The sequence below is a fragment of the Crocuta crocuta genome, unplaced genomic scaffold (assembly GCF_008692635.1).
Source record: "Crocuta crocuta isolate KB4526 unplaced genomic scaffold, BGI_CrCroc_1.0 scaffold34, whole genome shotgun sequence".
Classification (NCBI taxonomy): Eukaryota; Metazoa; Chordata; class Mammalia; order Carnivora; family Hyaenidae; genus Crocuta; species Crocuta crocuta.
The window spans coordinates 275,266-295,765 of record NW_027529635.1 but is presented as its reverse complement, the minus strand read 5'-3'; the positions used below and the strand labels follow the sequence as shown (position 1 = coordinate 295,765).

The following is a 20,500-nucleotide window of genomic DNA, read 5'->3' as shown; positions in this document are numbered from 1 at the left end:
CATAATACCTGGGTTCTGCCTAGTGGAGTCATTATATTTAAATACCCTTTTAAAAACCTAAGTCATTGCCTGGCTTCGTGATTGCTCCATAGAAAATAGCAATTTGAAAAGCAGATAAAGTGAAAGTTGGAAACTCACTTAAAAAAAAATAGAAGCCATTTCAAAGATAAAACCCTACATAAGAATGAGGGAAGGGAAGTAAGTACATGTAGTTAACACATGACCAATGATCATGCAGCATCTCCATTCAAAGACTTAATCCACTTTTTTTTTTTTAATTAAGAGTACCAACTCTGTTTTTACCAGAATAAAATTGTAATAAAACAAAAAGGTTTCACTACAGACCAAAGCCAGACAGTTGATTAAAAGATGCCAAAATGGACAGCTCCCTGGAGCCTAGAGTCTCTTTTAAAGTTGATTGTGAATGACTCGTCCAGGCGAGGAGTCTTCTAGGAGGAAATACATCTTTGTCTGGGGTTAGGTCAAGGGCTGGACTCCCAGGGCTCCAGTGAACCTTGAGGAGAAATCTCTGAGGCAGAGCCCAGACAGATGAAGTCACTAGATCCTCAGAAGGTGGAGGAGAAGATAGAATATCATTCTGGACTGATTTTCAGTTGTAAGACTTTTCCGGCAAAGGATATGCCCAAACCTGTTCTCTCCTACTTTGCCCATTGGCGGTGGGCACCTGCAACCCATGTGGTTCTAAAGTCTCAAGCTGAGATACAATACCAACAAATGGGAACATCAGTGGCCCCCAGTGCCACTTAAATATCTTTTCATATTCTCGTATGTTGCTTTTGGAGGGTGGGTATTCTAGGACGTGGCCTTGTAGAATAATGTAATTTTCAGGCTGTATGGAATCTTACATCATCTAGTTCAATCACCTCATTTTGCAGATCAGGAAACAGACTGAAAGAGTGGGGACTTGCCCAGAGTTACTCAGCTAGTCAGTAACAGACAACAGTGGACCTTGGGGTAAGTTGTGTGGCCTCTTTGGGGCATCTTAGTGAATCTATACATTGGAAATGAAGGATATGTCTATGTGATGTGATCCCTCTAAAATTCCTTCTTATTGTAACATTCTACTTATGTTTAATTTTAGATTTCTTACTTCCAGTGTGATTTACATTTTGTGATAATCAAGAAGCTCTTATAAAAATGATGATAAATATATGCCTAAATGACAGTGTTCAAGCCTTTGGAGGAAGGCTAAAGTCTGGATAATAATTTCACATTATGTACAGATACTTATCTCTGTATATGGCATAGATTTTGACTAAAGATTTTGAAAATGCACCTGGTTTTGAATATGGTTGGTAATTAACTATATTATATCCTAACACTACAAGCAACTTCTTAATTAAACTATAGTAAATGTTTGTTTATTGCTATTGCCTTATGTTGTTTTACCCATTGCTGGAAATTTCGGGTCACATGAATGACTAAGGTTGCTCAGGAAGTCCTGCTATTATAGGATAGAAACGCCCAAGTCGGTTTGGGTTCATTGAAAACTCCATTGCTTATAAGCAGGGATTGTTTTCTCTCTCTCCTCTCTCTCTCTCTCTCTCTCTCTCTCTCATTTCTTCAGCAGGCACAATTTCAACAAAATGACAGAAAATCCATTATGTAATGGAAGCTATAAAAGCTTTCATCAAGAGTGTGCATGTTTAGTGTCTTTGTATAGGATAAGCTGGGTTATGGGAGTGGTAAGGGCAAATATTCAAGAGTAAGATCTGCCTGGTATTTGAAATACTTGGCTCCATGGACTTCGGCGGGGGTGGGGGGCAGGAGAAGTTGTGCGGGTAAGAGGAGGAGCAAGAAATTAAGAAATTAATATCCTCTTTTTTGTCTGTTTCCCTAACAAGTCTTTCCAAACTCTGTGGGATACTTTAAATATCCATTTTCCCCTGTTAAATATGTGGTTTCAGTTCATTTTTAAAGTACAATTTATAATGCAGAGAATTTTGAGGGTAGGAAGTTCATTGGTTACAGGGGAAGTATCTTACACCATTGGCATGCATGTTGTCAGACATTTATTACCAAGATAACATTTGACAAGTTATGCGTGATAGTGTTTACAGAGATATCAAAGGGATGAAATGGAATAATATATATGAAAGAAATGTGTACAGTCGAAAGCATGAAAAAATTATTTGTATTTTCTTATACCGCATATTAAAGGAAATGGACAGATGTATAGGACGGGTAGAGAAGGAGAGGGTATGAGAAGCAAATAGTTTACTTTTACAGTAAAATCATGGCTTAGAGCAAAGCCCACTAGGATGCAAGTGAAATATTGCCACTGGAATATTGGATGTCCATGCTTCCTAAAATATTAGGTACATTTAAGTCACTTGGGAATATTGTTAAAATGCACATTCTGATTCATTAGATCTGAGAGTCTGCATCTCTAAAAAGGTTCCAGGTGATGCTGATGCTGCTGGTCCCAGCACACAGAGCAGCAGGGTTTGGTGCCATCAGAGTCATAGGTGTAACCAAAAGTCAACGAAATACTCTACTAGAAATCAAATTGTTTACATAGTTTTGGGGATTCATATACCAAGGGAATACCATCCAGCCTGGCTAATGTGCCTCCTTGCCACACAATAAAAGAGCTTCAGCCCTTTCTGGTTTTATTATTAAGAGCTGACAAAACTGAGGACTGATGGATGTGGGGGAGAGCGGGGATGAGCATGGAGGAGGACACTTGTGGGGAAGAGCACTGGGTGTTATGTGGAAACTAATTTGACAATAAACTATTTGTAAAAAAAAACTAAAAATTAAAAATAAATAAATAAATAAAATTTTTAAATATCATTGTGAAAAAAAAAAGAGTTGGGAAAGCACTCTGCTTCTACTGGCTGGGGCTTCTGGCTGAAAGATAGTAGCAAGATAAGGGTTTTATAATACAGAACAATTAGGAACAAACAAGATCTAGGGAACCAATGCATTATGAAGGCAGTTGACTTGCTTCTTATTCCTTTACCAGGTCTTATCTAGTAGAGGTCATTGAGTCTTGCCATAAGAATTCTGGATATGTGATTGGTTGTCTGAAATCTCATTTTGCTATGGCACATTGCATATTTATATTGTCTCATATCACTCATTTTCCCTAACAGAAGTATGAACAGGGAGAAACCATGTGAGATGTTTCCCTCAGTTCAACACATATTTATAGTGTACAAGGTTTAACAGTGGTGGGCAAGGCTCTGAAAGGGGGGTGAGGATTAGGAAAGTGATCCCAGGTGTTCTCAGCTCACATTTAGAGGATACAGACTTAATAAATAAGCAAATACAAGGCAGTTTGAATTTAAGAAAAAATGTGATATCTGATAATAACATGATGAAATTTGAAAGAAATAGACAACAGTTCTGCTGGGAGGGAATTCGGAAGACACTGTAAAGGAGGAAGGATTGGGATCATGGTCACTAGCACACAGAGGCCAGAAAGCAGCTCAAGGCAAATTGTTTGTCATATTGTAGGTATATAAGTAGAGAGCAAAGGCAGAGACATAGGTCAGTGTAATTCAACTAACAGAGTGCAAAGATTAAAATATCCATCTTTGGAATTCAGGCTAAAGCCTAGAGCTTTTGTGGGATTGTTGGAGGTGAGGGAAGCCAGGCCGGGTAGTATTTTAGCTGGTATTTCTCCCAAATTTCAATTTTTTTCCTACTGGGTGTAGTTTCCTAGAATCTGCAGGAGAAAAGATCACCTTTTCTATAAAAACCTCTCCTTGGCAATTGAAACACAATACTTTAGAAGATGCACGAATCAGGGATGGGTGAGAGAGAAATAATTCCAAATTGCCTAAAAATATATTCCATGGGGCACCTGGGTGTCTCAGTGGTTAAATGGCCCACTCTTGGCTCAGGTCATCATCTCGTAATTGGTGAGATTAAGGCCCACGTTGGGCTTCAAGCAGACAGCCTGAAGCCTGCTTAAGATTTTGTCTCTCCTCTCTCTGCCTCTCTCTGGCTCTCTCTCTTTCTCTTTCTCAAGATAAATAAACATTTAAAAATATATATTTCCATAATGCATTGACTCGTTAGGTGCTTCCTTTTTACAACTCTGACACACAGATGTGATAAGGAAGCTCACTGCTCTAATTTATGTGAATTTAAATTTCTTTTTAAATGAGTTTTTTCCATGATAGTTACTTTGGAGTACTGGCTGATAATAAAGAGGGAGCCTTTCATATCTCTTTCTTTGATATGCTGGTGCTTAGCTATGAAAAAAAAAAATGACTCTGCAACCCTTTTCTCAATCCCAATTGCCCTGACTGGTGCCATTGCCTAGGTAGAATGGGGCTGGAATATAATCTGGGATCACTGTAGTCAATGCAGTCTGAGATAAAGGGAGAAAAACCAAAGAACAACAATAATTGTTTTGATTGGATTGATAATGATCAAATCCAGGGGCAAGTGTGAGGCCATCGTCAGGAGGTGAAATAGAGTCATAATTCAGACGTATTCAGGAGCATATCAGGAAACAGTGTGGACCAGCGCCCACTTGAGGAATTACAGTGTTTGTTCTTACTGGATATTGACTTGTTGGGTGAGACCGGCTTACAGGCACAAGGAAATATTCAAATATGCCATTTTATCTTCTTTATTACCTACCCTTTGAAGATACTCTCTTAAGAGCCCAGATGAACATGAAACTTCTGTCACAATATAAACTTCAGAATCTCCTGTATCCCAGTGATATACGTACCCCCTGCGTTGAATTTGTTTTAAATTTATGCATTAAAATCTAGAAAATTATAGACAGCAGGGACTCCAGAAGTTTCTCTCATCCTATAAAACTCAATTTAGCTGTGGCTGCTAACATGTCACTGCATCCTTTGTCATTCATTCTGGCATTGCTTCCTCATCTCTGATGCCCCTGCTTACCTGCTCAGGCCCAACTTTGGTGGTGTGGGATAGCATTGTTTTTATTCTTGCAGGCTGCTGCCAATTCCAAATTCCCAGTAATAAGCAAATTTCAAGGGCATAGATACTTCATACTGAGAGATGTTTTGAGAATCATCTAGCATTCACCACCTTTGCTTTTCGGCTTAAACAACAAAGAAACAACAACAACAAAACAAAAACAAAAAGATAAACAACAACAACAACAACAAAAGACATTGAAAGGAAATAGGAGAAGGACCAAGGAGAGAGAGGTGAGAATAAGAAAAAAGGAATGAAAAAATAAAACCAGCATTTATTCTGTGCAAAAAGGTAGCAAACCCTCTGCTAAGTTCTCAGTATACAATGTGCTCCTTAATTCTTGCCATGACCTGGTGTTAAGATTGTCAGTGGGCCTACTTCACCAGAAGACAAATAGAGGAAGAGAAAGTCTACGTAGAGGTCACAGTCATGTAAATACTCCCTACCAGAGTGAGGTGAGAACTTGGATCTCTCCTGCTTTCTAGAACCACGCTGAAAGTGGCAGATGATGGTGGCTTCAAGGAAAGTGCCATCCTTTTTTGTCACAAAGCAGCTTGAACTATGACATGATATGCCATTTAGATAAGAAGCAGAAATGAGAAGAGGAAATATCACAGATCCATTCCCTTCCAACCAAATTACTCTCTTCATTCATTTTGAACCTAACATATAGGGGCTACTTTATGGTGGTAAAAATCTTTTTACATGAACATGACCTGTCTTTTCCTTAGTCGTCTATTTGCTGTCATGATATATAGTTTCTATGTATTTAATATGCAGAAATTGATTTTTTAAATAAATCAAGACAACTGTTTTTTTTTTTTTTCCTTTATAAGCCATATCTAGATTTAAGTGTTTTTATAGTGGTCTCAGCCCTCCCTGTTGATTCTTCAAGGAGCTACATACTAAGCACTTACTAAATACTAGAAACCATGGTAGGAATTGTATTGGTCAGGATTGTCTAAACTCTGCTGTGATAAAGATTAACCCTGAAATCTCGGTGGATTAATACAAATTTATTGTTTGTGCATGCTAAGTCTACTGTGGGCCTATCTCACCCTCAAGTGATGTTTGAGAGGGCCATTCTGCCTCTGTCTTATGGTTTTGCTTCCTGAGCATGTGGCTTCCAGTTTAGTATCACAGGGAGAAGAGAGCTGGAGGTAGTTCAGGGAATTACTCTGCCTTCCCCAGAAGTGACACACTTATATTCTATTTATAATCCATTTGTCAGAAGTCACCTGGCCCCACCCAACTCTGAGGGTGGAGGTGGTGAGGGAGCTGGAAACTGGAATCTTCTCTGTGTCTATAAAAAAAAGAATTAACAGATACTGGTGAGTGCTGTCAATGATGTATCATAAGTTCTGAGATAACAAAGTTTACATTTTTAAGTTAACACCTTCTGTGAAAGCTAGGGAGACATATGAGGAAAATGAGAATTCCCGGGGAATATCGAGGGCTATATTACAGTTTGCCAATGCCTCTAGCTCCTTAAGCCAATAGCTGTTATTCTCTTTAGAGCATTCCTTTTTATCCATCTGGAAGTAATTGACTTAAGATTTAAAAATTCTTTGTGTGTGTGTGTGTGTGTGTGAACGATGTCTGCTTTGTTTTCTTAAACATAGGTCAAAATGTGTTTAGAAACTAAGCCTGGGTCTTAGACCTTCTCTTCTTGAACCCCTGGCCTTATGGCAGTTGTTTCACAGCATGAGGAGAATTTTCGGTGCCCACTGTGAGTCAGGAAGGCTAGGATGAAGCCCTGTACCCTCGTAGCTCTTTCTTTGTTGGGCACTTCTTCTTTATAGATGTCCCAGCATTTATGACTGGCATGGCTACATATGGAGAAAGTTTTCTGGCATTCACCATACAAATAGCAATGCATATGCAGAGATCTAAACCTTCAGGAAAAATAACATTTAAAAAAAATAATAAGCCCATGAAAGCAAGTTTAGACTTGAGAGTATGAACATGGATCTGAGTCAAAGGTGACATGCTGCTAGAAAGTCTAGATATTTTCTTTTTGTGTTTAGTACAGAGGTTTTTGTTAAAGCTTTTGTACTTGTAAACAATCAGTGAAGGACTAGAAAATTAGTATCATGTTATTTTGTAAGGAATGGAAGAATAAAATTCTGTACCATTATTTGAAAGTTCTTACAGTGAAAACAATTTACACCTTCTGTGGCTTATTTGTAACTGTAATATGTCTTATCCATAGACTTAAGAAATTGAGCTTTCACTGTCAAATATTTCCTCTCAACAATTATCTCTGTACCTTGATTTTCAACTTCTATTGACTTTAAGTTGTAGTCATATAATGGATTTGCTTTGGCATAAAGACATATGTTATGACCTCTAAATAAATATCTTCAGTGAATTTGGAGAGTAACTATGATGGCCTCTGAGATTTTGAAGATAAATTATAAAGGGCAAACTATGAAAATTACACAAATAATAGTAATGATGATGATGATAATGATGATTATATAATATACTGATTAACATTAATTGGGCATTCATTATGATCCAAGCAGTAAGTGTTTTATAAGGATATGTTCATTTAATCTACATATTTATAAAGGGCTATTTTTTTTAATTTTTTTAATGTTTTATTTATTTCTGAGAGAGAGAGAGACAGTGCAAGCCAGGGACGGTCGGAGAGAAAGGGAGACACAGAATCTGAAACGGGCTCCAGGCTCCGAGCTGGCTGTCAGCACAGAGCCTGATATGGGGCTCGAACCCACGGACTGTGAGATCATGACCTGAGCCAAGTCGGATGCTTAACCAACTGAGCCACCCAGGCACCCCAATAAGGAGCTATTATTAACCTCACTTTAAGAAAGGGCTTAGAGAGATGTTAAATAAATTTCCCAACGTCACATGACCAGAAGCTATCGTTTGACCTATTTCAAGTTAACCAAGGTTTGTCCTGCTATAAAGTATATCAGTGGTTTCTAAATGTGTGGCTAATCCACTCAGCTGAAATACAACCAAAGAAAACTTCAGCTGATGTGTGTATTTTAACTTGTATAAAGAATGTATATTTTAACAAAAGTGCTGTAAATAAAGTTTGGAAATAGAGATAAAGTAGGAAGAATATGTTCCACTTTCATCCACAAGTATTCAAAGGAAGAATCCACTATCTAGTGCAGTGGCTCTTACTCAGGAGCAATTTTGTCTCCCCACCCAGGAGACATTTGACAAAACCTGAAGACGTTTATCTCCTCATGACTGAGAGAAAGGGTGCTCCTAGTATCTTGTGTGTAGAAGCTAGGGCTGTACTGAACACCCTCCAGTGCCCTGGGTAGCCATGTTGTGCAGCTTCTCCTTGACCAAAATGTCAATGGGACCAAGGTTGATCTTGTGTAAGAGTCTTCTCTTCTTATGTAAAACTTGTGTACGTGAGGGCTCAGTCTTTGGAGTCAATGTACTTGATGTTCATTTCTCACTTGTTCAAAGTTTGACTTTGGGAGTTCAGCTCTTCAAGTTTTAATTTAGTTCCTTGTATGCCTGAAATAAATATTCCTACCCTACAAGATTGTTCTGAAGATTAAAAGAGAGAGTGTATACACAGTGAGCAGCATAGTTCCTGGCTTTCATAGATGATCCATAATTTTAGGTGAGAAAATTATAAATTTTGGTTAAGCAATCATAGCATTGTTTTCTGAGACCCTCGAAGAATCCTATTGAATAGGTATTTTAAAAGACCTGCCTCCAGATCAAATAGCCATGTTTTAAATCTTGTTTCCTCTGCTTCTTAACAGTATGACTTTGGACAAGTGCCTTAGAACTCTGTGCCTCAGTTCCCTCATCTGTAAGATGACGGTACTAAGTAATACGTATCTTCTAGAGTTTCTGTGAGACCTAAAAGAGACTGTAAGTGTAAAGTGCTTAGAACAGTGTCTACCACTTATAAGCAGACAGTTATTAGCTCTTATTATTCATTTACTTAATATTGTTAGATAAGACATAGCATATAAATTAATTTTCTAAGTACCTGAACCTTGAAATACCAGCCTCTTAAATATCTCTTGAAATACCTCTTGAAATACCAACACTTTGTTTTATTTTTGCAATTAGAATAGTGGAAATAGCTCTAAATTTATATTTAAAAATTCTTTAAAAGTGAATGCTGACTAATGTTGATGTTTTATGCTTAATTCAAGGTCTGTGTCATCATACTGTCATCTCTTGTATTGGATTATGGTACATGAAACTTTTTTAAAAACATTGAAGTATGAAGATTTTCTTTACCCTAGGCTGTTGGACATTTTAATTCTTTTGTGTGCTCTTAAAAATATGTTGTTTTTGCTTCCTTACTATCAAGTTCAGCTGTCTGATTCTCATAGTCTCTACTTGCCTTTTCCAAATATCTGCATCTTTATTATTTGATCAATATTTATTGAGCATACTATATACACTGTACTCTCTAAGGTATATTAGTGGCCAACACAAAATAATTCTTTCTTGGAGCTTACGATTTTTCAGAGGTAAACACTGAAAATGTAACACAGATTGAACAATCATTTAGTTCAAATGTGACCTACACTATGACTAAGAAGTATCAATTGCTATGCACAGAGGCAGAGCCCTCTCCTGTGGACTGAAAGACAGGCCTTCATGTGGAATTGATCACTAAGTATCAGTCTGAAAAAGGGACTTGGCATTAGCAATGCAAAAAGAACAAGCATTACAAGCAAATGCAACTGCAAAAGTAAAGTTCCTCATTTTGGACAGGGCATGGTGTTAAATAAAGGCATTTTTAAAGCTCAGTATGAATACAGACTAAAATCAATCAGGCAGACAAACAGACAAAATCCAGGTTTATGGTGTCATCGATGAGGCTAAAAGGATAGCCAGGGTCTCTATCATACAGTCCTCTAAAGCAGGTAAAAGTTGGCCTTATCCAATAGGCAATGACGGGCCATTGGAAAGTTAAAATTTGTTGTTGATATGGTAGATGTTCATGGGAAGAATGGCTTGGAAGTAGGAAAGAATGCAGGTAGAGACACCAATTTGAAACTGCCACAGTAGTCGAGGCAGGATGTGATGAAAACAGCCCAGATTGTGTCTGGAATAGAAATGGCCTCTGATGGCTAAGACTCTCCTGGGAAAAGAGGGCTGATATTTACTTTATGGACTTGGAAAGATTTATTTGGCTGTATTGGCTGTTTACTTTCTACCTTGTTCTAGGCTACATTCCAGAGCATTGAGGTTGATGAGTAATCAATTTCCAAAAGAGTAAAAATACAAATGTGCAGCAATAATAAAAATGAAACTGTGTTTGTATAATAGTTGAAAACCCTCTGTTATTTCACCGGATCTGCAAATTTCTCTAACAAGTGATTTTCACCCTCCTGGTTCCTGCAAGACTGTATTCTAAGTTGATGTACTTTATCTATTGGCAGTAGGATATTTCTATCTCAGTAAGCCACGATACCTAATAGGAAATTTTATTGTCCTGTCTCACAGAGAAAGTTGTATGTATACATATGAAGACATGTTGTGTAAGGCCTTGAATGCCATATTTAGAAAATGGAATGTTCCATTCTCAACATCTATAAAAGCTGTTCAGTGGTTAACATATGTCTATTTCTAAAATATGTGTCTAAAATAGGTATAATAATTGCTTTCTCTTAGGATAATTGAGAGAATTAAATGTGCTGGATTTAGTATCTAGTTCCTAATAATTTAATACACTTAAATATTCATTTATAATTTAAATATGAATTTAATATCACACATTGACTATATGGTTTATTGCAAGTGTGTATTTATTGAGGTGCCTGGGTGCTTGGTTGGTTAAGCATCTGATTCTTGATTTCAGCTCAGGTCATGATCTCATAGTTCATGAGGTCAAGCCCCATATCAGGCTTTGCGCTGACAGTGTAGAGCCTGCTTAAGATTCTCACTTTCTCTCTGCCCCTCCCTTACTCTCTCTCTCTTTCTCTCTCTCTCAAAAATAAATAAACATTTAAAAATATAATTTAAATATATATCTATTGATAATTTGACACAAAATTATATTCACAGATATTGTTATATACATATGCATATATATATACACCACAATTGCTATTGATTATAACAAAAATGGTGTGCAATGATCTTCAAAATGATGAATAGTTTTTTTTTTTTTAATGTTTATTTATTTTGAGAGAGAGACAGAGCGTGAGCAGGGGAGGGGCAGGGAGAGAGAGAGAGGGAGATACAGAATCCAAAGCAGGCTCCAGGCTCTGAGCTATCAGCACAGAGGCTGATGTGGGGCTCAAACTCAAGAACTGTGAAGTCATGACCTGAGCCGAAGTCAGATGCTCAATTGACTGAGCCACCCAGGTGCCCCCATAATGACTAGTAGTCTTACAGCTATCTTTGGTAAAATTCATTTTGTTTTGGTTTAGTTTTTTTGGTTATTTCTGTCTTGGGAAGTTATCATAAGTCAGTAGTTAAATGTTAACCCTGAATATATGGCTTCATATGAGTTGAGATTCTGACCCAGTTTCTATATCCTGCTTTTTCTCATTTGCTCATTCATTCCTTTATTCATTATTTAAACAAATATTTACTGGATCTCTACTCAGTGCCAGCCACTATAACCTGTCTTACAGTCTGGTAGGGAACAAACATGAAAGCAAATGACTGCAATAAAATGGTGTGAACATTGTGTAATACATCCTTTTAAAGTAAAGAGGCAGTCTACTCTCCTACATGATATATGGTTAATTATTATGTACATATTCGTCTATCATTAAACTAAATAGAGAAGAATGGAAATTACATAGAGGAAACATAAAGGAGCATTTCTTTCTAAGTATCTGTTTTTTTATTCATTCTCTTGTCTTCATCTACCACCCACCTGCTGAAGACATCCAGTGATTATCAGTAATTGTTATCACTTTCTCTTACCCTGGAATCCTATTTCCATCTGACTTTTGGCAATCTGTAGGTAGATGTTCCATAGATATCTCAAATTCATTCTGCTTAAAACAAATGCATTATGTTCCTTTCTCTCACAAAAGATTGTTTCTCCTCCTATACATCTAAACCCTGTTAAATGTATCATCTATAAAGTCACCCCGACTGAGGTTTCCGGGCCCCCATCAGTGTTCAGTGGCTGCCTGTAGCCCATAGCTGATGGGTCATCAGATTTTCCTTATCCCCTTCCTCCCCCCTTCTGGGGAAACCGTACACACATACCTTATGCCCCAAATTAGTAGTATAAGAATGCAATTTTCAAGTTGCTAGGCAGCAACAATTGAAGAGAAAATTAAGTCAGTGACTTGGTTATTAAGTGTTACCATGCGTTGTCTCTTTCTCTGTGAGTGGAGAATGTTTCTCCTTAACACGGAATAATATCTTTAAATTATGTTGATCTCTAAACTTCAAAAACATCATCATACACATCTCCACATTGATACACTTGCCACATTTCTCTTTCCCTCCCATCACTGATATTTTATGTCTCCAAGGGCAGTTCTAGCTATGAATCCGTGTCCTTTCCTAATACCCAACTGCTCAGGATCTGAATGGGAGATTCCTACTATAGTTCATGTTTATGGAGAAGTATGTTAAACATTGATATTAGTCACTGAAAAGAAGTGATGGACATCACAATAATGAAAGATATCATACATTGGCCCTGATCATATTCTGAGTTTCCTTCTGAAACTCATTCAGGACCTGAAGTTTCATTCTGGTTCATATTCTTTTTTCTTTTTTTTTTTTTTAATTTCTAGGATAGAGAGAGAGATAGCGTGAGCAGGGGAGGTTCAGAGAGAGAGGGAGACACAGACTCCGAAACAGGCTCCAGGCTCTGAGCTGGCAGTCAGCACAGAGCCTGACGCGGGGCTCGAACCCACGAACCGCAAGATCATGACCTAAGCGAAAGTCGGACGCTTAACCAACTAAGCCACCCAGGCGGCCCTCTGGTTCATATTCTTAAAGAGTGACTGCTGGGCGCCTGGGTGGCTCAGTCAGCTAAACGTCCAACTCTTGGTTTCAGCTCAGGTCATGATCTCACAGTTCATGGGTTCAAGCTCCATGTCGGGCTCCATGCTGACAGAGTGGAGTCTGCTTGGGATTCTCTCTCTCCCTCTCTGTCCTTCCCCTGCTCACTCTCTCACAATAAATAAATAAACTTAAAAAAGAATTTTTTTTTAAAAAGAGTCACTTCTAAATTCATATGTGTAAGTGTAAAACTATCTGGAACATAGTAGGTCCAAAATAAGTGGTTCATCCTACTTTCTCTTTTAGGTTTTCTTTGAAAAAAAATCAGTGATGGTTGAGTTCCTTAAACCACCCTAACCCTAGGAAAATGTTAATTGGAAGGAAAATACATTGGAAGAAGAAATATGACAGTTTTCTTTTTTCCTTCTTTCATTTTTTAAAAAGATTTATTTTTAAGTAATCTCTACACCCAACATGGGACTGGAACTCCCAACCCCGAAACCAAGCGTTGTATCTTCTACTGACTAAGCCAGCCACGCACACCCTCTCTTTTCATTTTGTATGTGTTCTTAAATAGTTTTTATATCCTGGCAAATATGTAGGATGGGGTTAATATTAACTATAGATTAAAATGAAAAGTTTAAATGTCTTTAAAATGTGGGATTTTACATGGAATAGTGGAAAAGGTAGAGAGGAAAAGGCTTCTTGGAGAGGAGGGATAGATAAAGAAGACAAGTATTCCTTGAAGAAGTAAAAGAGAAGATTAAATTTTGCATTGAATATTTCTAAAGCAAAATGACCTATTACTTTATGAACTCCCATATGACTATTTTTCCTTCCTTTTTTGAAGAATTGATACTTCTGATGTGTCTCTTTTTTAAAATTTTTTAATGTTTATTTTTCAGAGAGAGACAGACAGACAGACAGAGCATGAGTGGGATAGGGGCTGAGAGAGAGAGAGTCACAGAATCCAAAGCAGGCTCCAGGCTCTGAGCTGTCAGCACAGAGCCCAACACAGGACTCGAACTCACTAGCCGTGAGATCATGACCTGAGCTGGAGTCAGACACTAAACCAACTGAGGCACTCCAGGTGCCCTTCTAACTTGTCTTAATGTTTCACATTGTTTTTGGCTCATGTGTCCTGATCTGGCATGATAGCCTAGCATTGTTAGCAAACAGTGGTGTGTGTCATTGTTGTATGTATGTCGATTGGTCCTCAGCTAAAATGAGCTTTGCTGAGCAAATAACGTTTCGTGCAGCCACCCTAAACATATCATTTCCCAGAATGCCCAGGGAAACACTAATGACAGGTCTTCCTTCATCTTTCATCAATATGTTATCATATTTTCCAAATGAGATAAGGGAAAACTGGACCAAAGGAAAAGCTTACAATTCACTAACATAAACCTCCCAAGCGTGGACAAGAGTCATCCATTTGAAGGGATGATTTGTGAACATCCTCCCAGGAGCAAAGGATTCCTGTTAGCAGCCACTTATAATTCATGGTGGGGCACTTTAGGAAAATATTACTGCTTCTCATTGTGCTGCAGGTATTCTGCCTTCAGTAAACTAGATGAATGTAGGATTGTTTGTATAGCCCAGCTTTCAGCATGGACATAGAAGAAAAGTTTACTACCTGGTCTCTCCCCTCCCCCAAGAGGGGTTTGTTTCACTTTGAAGGAGGAGTCTCCTAAAAAAGGCTGCAAGTCCCAATGCATGTTGTAATTTATTCGGGCTTTGCAAATTGGTCTGGAAGCCACACAAACATGGGGATCAAAATTCAACTGGCTTTTGCACCCAATGGAAGAATGTAGTGTTCCACACTAAGAGATCACTCAACAAATATCCTAGCTTTTCTGACATTGTTTAGTTGAGATGGGCAAACGGGACGTCACGTAGCAGAGATGATTATAGGAGATGAAAAAGAGGATGAGAAAAAAGATAGATGTGAGTTAATGGAAAGAGGAAAAGCTTTTAGTTGGGATGTGGGGACTCTGGGTCAGCACTTGGGTTTTTATTCTCCCTCCTCTTCTCACTACCTGTTCCTCCTCTCAGCCTTACTTTCCTCTTTTTTTTCCTTTAATTTAACCTTATTATTTATTTTTTTTTAAATTTTTAATGTTTATTTATTTTTGAGAGAGACAGACTGTGAGTGGGGGCCAGAGAGGGGAACAGAGAGAGATGGAGACACAGAATCCAAAGCAGGCTCCAGGCTCCGAGCTGTCAGTACAGAGCCTGATGCGGGGCTTGAACCCATGAGCTGTGAGATCATGACCTGAGCTGAAGTGGAACTTTCAACCGACTGAGCCACCCAGGCACCCCTATTATTTATTTCTGAGAGACAGAGTGAGATAGAGTGAGGGGAAGTGAGTAGAGAGGGGATACAGGATCGAATCAGGATCCAAGCTCTGAGCTGTCAGCACAGAGCCTGAGGCACAAACCATGAGATCATGATCTGAGCTGAAGTCTGACCTTAACCGTTTGAGCCACCCAGGTGTCCCCTTACTTTCCTCTTTTGCAAAACACACCCATCTACCTATCATGCAGACTGCTTACTGGATAAAATGGGTAACATGCGAATCACCATGCCTTTTACCTTGCAGGCACCAAGTATACTATGAGAGGTAGCTCTTTTTAGCATATCTTAATTTTTTAAAATTAAAATCTATGTCTTGTGTCAGGTTCCCTATCTTTCAAATAGCTATGCTTAGGCATCTATGATATTTTGTGGTACATTGTGCTTCTTTTCCTAGTATCTTATATTCTGTTCTGTTTTTAGCACCCATTGTTTCTATAGTTTGTAACCCTCTTCTCTCAACAAGAAACCACTGACTCAGAATGGGAGGGAATGATCCTGCATTTAAATGAGAAGTTGCAAACCCTCTATCAACCTGTGACTTTGCACCTCCCACCTCCCTCCTCTCCTTCCAGAAAACAAACAAACCTGTCCTTCAGCTATATGACCTTTTGAACCAGATGCATACATACATATTTGGGCAGGGGCAGGGGTGTTGGGGGATAGTGACTGCAATAAACTCATTGAGTTAATTCTAATTCTGCAGAGAAGCCATGTTTGGGGGGGCAGGATAGAAGACAGATGCAGGCAGGTTAAAAAAAACTGTCATCATCATAATCATCTTCAAAGAAGCATCACCTGCTTATATAGATCAAGAAAGAGACATATAAGGTCACTTTCACAGGGTCTGATAATCCTCTGCAAGGAAGGAGAGGAGGAGAGATCATTGATTTAACATTTATTTAAATCATACTCAATTTTAAAACCAACTTTACCTGCCAGAGATTCCTACCATAAAAAATATATATCTTCATGCCGCTTCTTCATTCAGTTGATTTGCACATTATGCCCTCTGCCTGGTTCTTTCTCAGAGAGGACACTCTTTGTATGAATTGCTAGGTTCTCAGCGCACTGTGTTCCAAAGTTAATATCATGTTACAGCACCATATGGGCGATGACAGAGAATAACAGCCTTTGAGGTCTCACCTTTCAGGAGGGGGAGATGTGAGACTTAATTAATGAATGATGTAAGATCCTCCAGAATCCTGAGATAAAAGATGGTTTGTAAAATCAGAGAACTGCTATTTCTCTAGCCCTAAACAAATACGTGCTGAGCTTACAGGCATTTGGATACAAAATGTGCAGTGTAGTATGTGTGTATGTTCTCGTATATACATATATATGTATATATATATATGAAATATACTCATGTATAAATATGAAATATACTACATTTTAGTCCTGGAAGGGAATTTAGGTTTTCCACTTCTGTTACATCTTTAAAAACTGAAGCTCATAAGTGAATTTTCCTAAGATCTTAGAGCTTATTAGGACCAGATAACAAGCAAGAAACCAGAGTTATTAGACCCACTGTTTTATGCAACATACAAGACTGCCTCATTTTAGATGTTCTATATAGAGTCTATGGAATCTGACCAAGAACAAAGGAGAAATGCTTTGTTATTGGCCTTAAACCATTTTTAAGCATAAGCAGGATTATTACTGTTATATGAAAGATCATAAATGACTTTTCATCCCATTGGGCACAGGAGAAGATAGAGGCTCAGAGCCAACTCTATGCTAGGGAAATATTACTGGCAACAATCCATGTCATTTGCCAAGGCAACAACCACCTTCCACATCGAGTGGCCTTTAATGTATCATTGTGGTGGAGTGGAGGCATTGTTGAAAATTGCTCATAGGAAGTACATAGAGCTTTTTCGGAATAGCAGGCCAATAGAAAGACTCGAGTGAATTTATTGGCCTAATATTGATCTAGCCTAAAATTGTTGCTGATAGGGTAGGAGCAGTCTGAGTCATAATAGTGAGCTCAGGACTTGAGATTTAATACCCACACCAACATTCCCCTTACAAACTGTATGAGTTCTGACAAGCCATTGAGCTTCTCTGAGTCTTAAGGTACTTTTGTCAAAACTCAAACTAATAATTTCTAGATCATATAGTTTAGGGAGAATTAGAAAATATAATTTGGATAAAGTTGCAGTACATAATGCTTATAAGATATCTTGTATCTGAATCCAAAGAAACATGTCCGGAGGCATTAGGCAGCATGTTTAGGGTTTGTTATGTAGAAGGCAATCCTCCAAGACCAGCTATGGAAGAGGAAGCATTTATATAAACAATTAGGACATCTGTATTCTATATTAATTACGTAGCTTCCCTCCGATAATTACATTTCCAGATGTTACCTTCCATTGCCTTACATATGGTGAATAGCAGCTCTTGAAAAGGGTAAAACAGGGTTGCCTGGGTGGCTCAGTCAGTTGAGCATCTGACTTCAGCTCAGGTCATGATCTCATGGTTCATGGGTTCGAGCCCCACATCAGGCTCTGTGCAGATGGCTAGCTCAGAGCCTGGAGCGCCTATTTTGGATTTTGTATCTCCCTCTCTCTCTGACCCTCCCCTGCTCATGCTGTCTCTCTCTCTCTCTCTCTCAGAAATAAATAAAACATTAAAAAAAAAGAAAATGGTAAAACAAATAAACAAACAAAACAATACAATCTATTATGTTGGAAGTTTAATTTTTATAGGAATGGTCCATCTTCCTTGTAGCTTACATTGTTACTTGTGTGTGTATGTGTGTGTGTTTAATTTCATTTTGGCACCAAAGTCAGCTTAGTCACTTAATCCTAAAGTTTTAAGGAAGACATAACTTATCTATACTTTTTGTGCTTTTTTTCCCCCCGAGCAGGGCTCAGGCTAGTTCATGGCAAAGGTTGTAGATTTTCAAATAGCTCATTTTGTTGTCATTGTCATTATTGGGTTTTTTTGCTGTTTTTCTCTAGGAATAATGGAATGTAGACCAATGTTCCGGGTACCTTCATGTGGATAATTCATGTTTTTGTACAGGCAGCTTATAGGAATTCATTTCCACAATGTCTTTTATTGGTCTGTTCACATTTTATAATTACTTTAAGTACTAGTCAATAATAGTGCCCTATTCAACAGATTCCTATGGGTCATTGTGGTAATTCCATTTTATTTTAAGAGACGGATTGACCTCCATCTATTTGATATTGTTTGGATGGGTTTCTGCCTGAGGGAAGATGATGGAAGATAAAATAACCTTCAGGGATATTTCAACTTTACAAAGCTATGGAAGTAGAATCAGTAAAATTAAGTTGAATAGATGTCATGAGTCTTACTCTGTTGTTAATGATTTCCATTCAGAATGACTTATTAATTCATTTAGTCCCTATATTGTTACATTGCTCTTAGATGATGGAGAGACAAAATGAGTTAAAATATGTTCCCTATATGAAGTAGCTCCAAGTCTCTTGGGGAACAGGACCTGGAGAGTTAATTGTATTATAGTATGGTAGATACAATGCAAATACCATGAAAACTGTTCTGTTAAGTTCTTCTAACTGATTTTGGGGTGGAAGAGTTTCTGGAAATATTTTCCAAAGAGCTAATGCTTGAGCTAATGCTTAAAGGAGTAGAAATTAGTCAGGAAAACAAGATTGAAGAATATGAGTTCTTAAGCTTTGGTCTCATGCCATTTTTATCCATCCTTCCAGTGCTGGTGGATGATAAAACATTATTCTTTCAGATGGTCCTTAAAGTAACAACTAAGAGAACTAAACAAAAAACAAATAGACTATATTGTTAGAATTACTAGAAGTGGTAGCAAAGGAAAGACTATTTGCCAGCAGGGGATGAGGAAGGTGTCTTGGGATCAAAATGATAGCAAATAGGCTAAGCATTTTAACGTGCTTCATAGTAAATGTGTGTAATCCCAAAAATAAAGCTGAAGGTAAAATTTGTTATTATTTCAAGATAAGAGATGAAACAATACATAAAGATTTATAGGAAATGGTACATTATTTTCTCATATGCATACAGATAGTAAAAGAGTTAAGCACTGGTTTACTTGAGTCTAATGATTATGATCTTTGGGCTATGTTGCCTTGTCTTTATAAATTGCATTTGTTTTATTACATTTATTTTAGGCCCACAAGTCTTGAAAAGTGTAAATTGGAGAAAGCTGAAAAAAAAAAGCCAGACAAATAATGAAAGAATTGGATGTAGGGGCATATAAAATAGATTAAAGGGTATTCAATAAAGCCCAAGTTATGGAGAAGGGATTTATACATACATGTTGAAAGCTATAAATGCTAAATGGAACTGGAATTATATATGACCTAGATCAACATTATGTAATAAGGATTTTAATAAATGTGGAGGCTATTGAGTATTTGACAGCCTCTATAGAATAAAAAGCTATTGCATTTTGAGAGTCATCTCATGGGAAATATTGGAAGCTAAATCACTTGAGGAATGTAAAGCTAAATTGGATGAAACATATCTCTAATCTCCAAAATGATCTCTAGTGTAAAATGCATGCACAAACACACATACATTAAAACTTTTAATTTTTATGAACTACATGTCTCTGTATTTAAATAATGGTTTTAATCTAAGTAAGTAAAGTTAGAAGAGAAAATCTTTTTAAAAATCAATCTGTAGGCAAAAACTAAAGCATTACAGGATAAGTTTTAGAAACTGAAGACTCCTTATAGTTGGATGGAAAACATGCAGTCATTTAAAAATAATTAGTTTTGCAAAGGGATACATGAATGGAAGGTCTTGGAAAGGAGGCAAAGAATTAATTTCCCAGAAGGCTCTGCAGATAAAATTGTGGTTGGCACATTTCATTCTGCAGATACACCTCTTACTGGTATCTTGTCTGTTCTCTTGGGTGACATTTTGAAATAGTGCGTGCTCGAATGATTGTCCAATAATGCAAATGAGAAAGCCACCTTTCAGCCACTTCACTCTAGACAAACACTCTGGTCAGTTCCTTCTTACAAAGGTCTTAAAAGAAATACAATTAGTTGCCCAGACCTCTATTAAGTGGGAGTTTCAGACTCCTTATCCTATCTAATTCTTGCTATTTAGCAATGGACAAGAAGTTCATGATACTGAAAGGAACCATCCATATGGCTTGATATTTTCTGTTTGTTTGCCCTGAATCCTGGGAACACACTAGCACTGGTATTTTCTTTATGCTTACTTAAATGCTAATATCCTTTCTCCTATTTTTTAAAAATGTTTTTGTATGTATTTCATTTCTTGCATCCTAAATCA

General features: G+C 37.6%; 1 protein-coding gene across 2 annotated transcripts in view; it reads left to right on the top strand.

Annotated features, from left to right (window-relative positions):
- LRRC4C (leucine rich repeat containing 4C) overlaps window positions 1–20,500 on the top strand; it is a 171,648-nt gene that overhangs the window by 50,035 nt on the left and 101,113 nt on the right. The window contains exon 2 of one of the 2 annotated variants that reach the window (XM_077762298.1): window positions 897–975. The exons of the other annotated variant lie outside the window; for it this stretch is intronic. The gene's annotated coding sequence lies outside the window, so the exon portion shown is untranslated. The remainder of the gene's footprint in view (window positions 1–896; window positions 976–20,500) is intronic. 2 annotated transcript variants of the gene reach the window in all.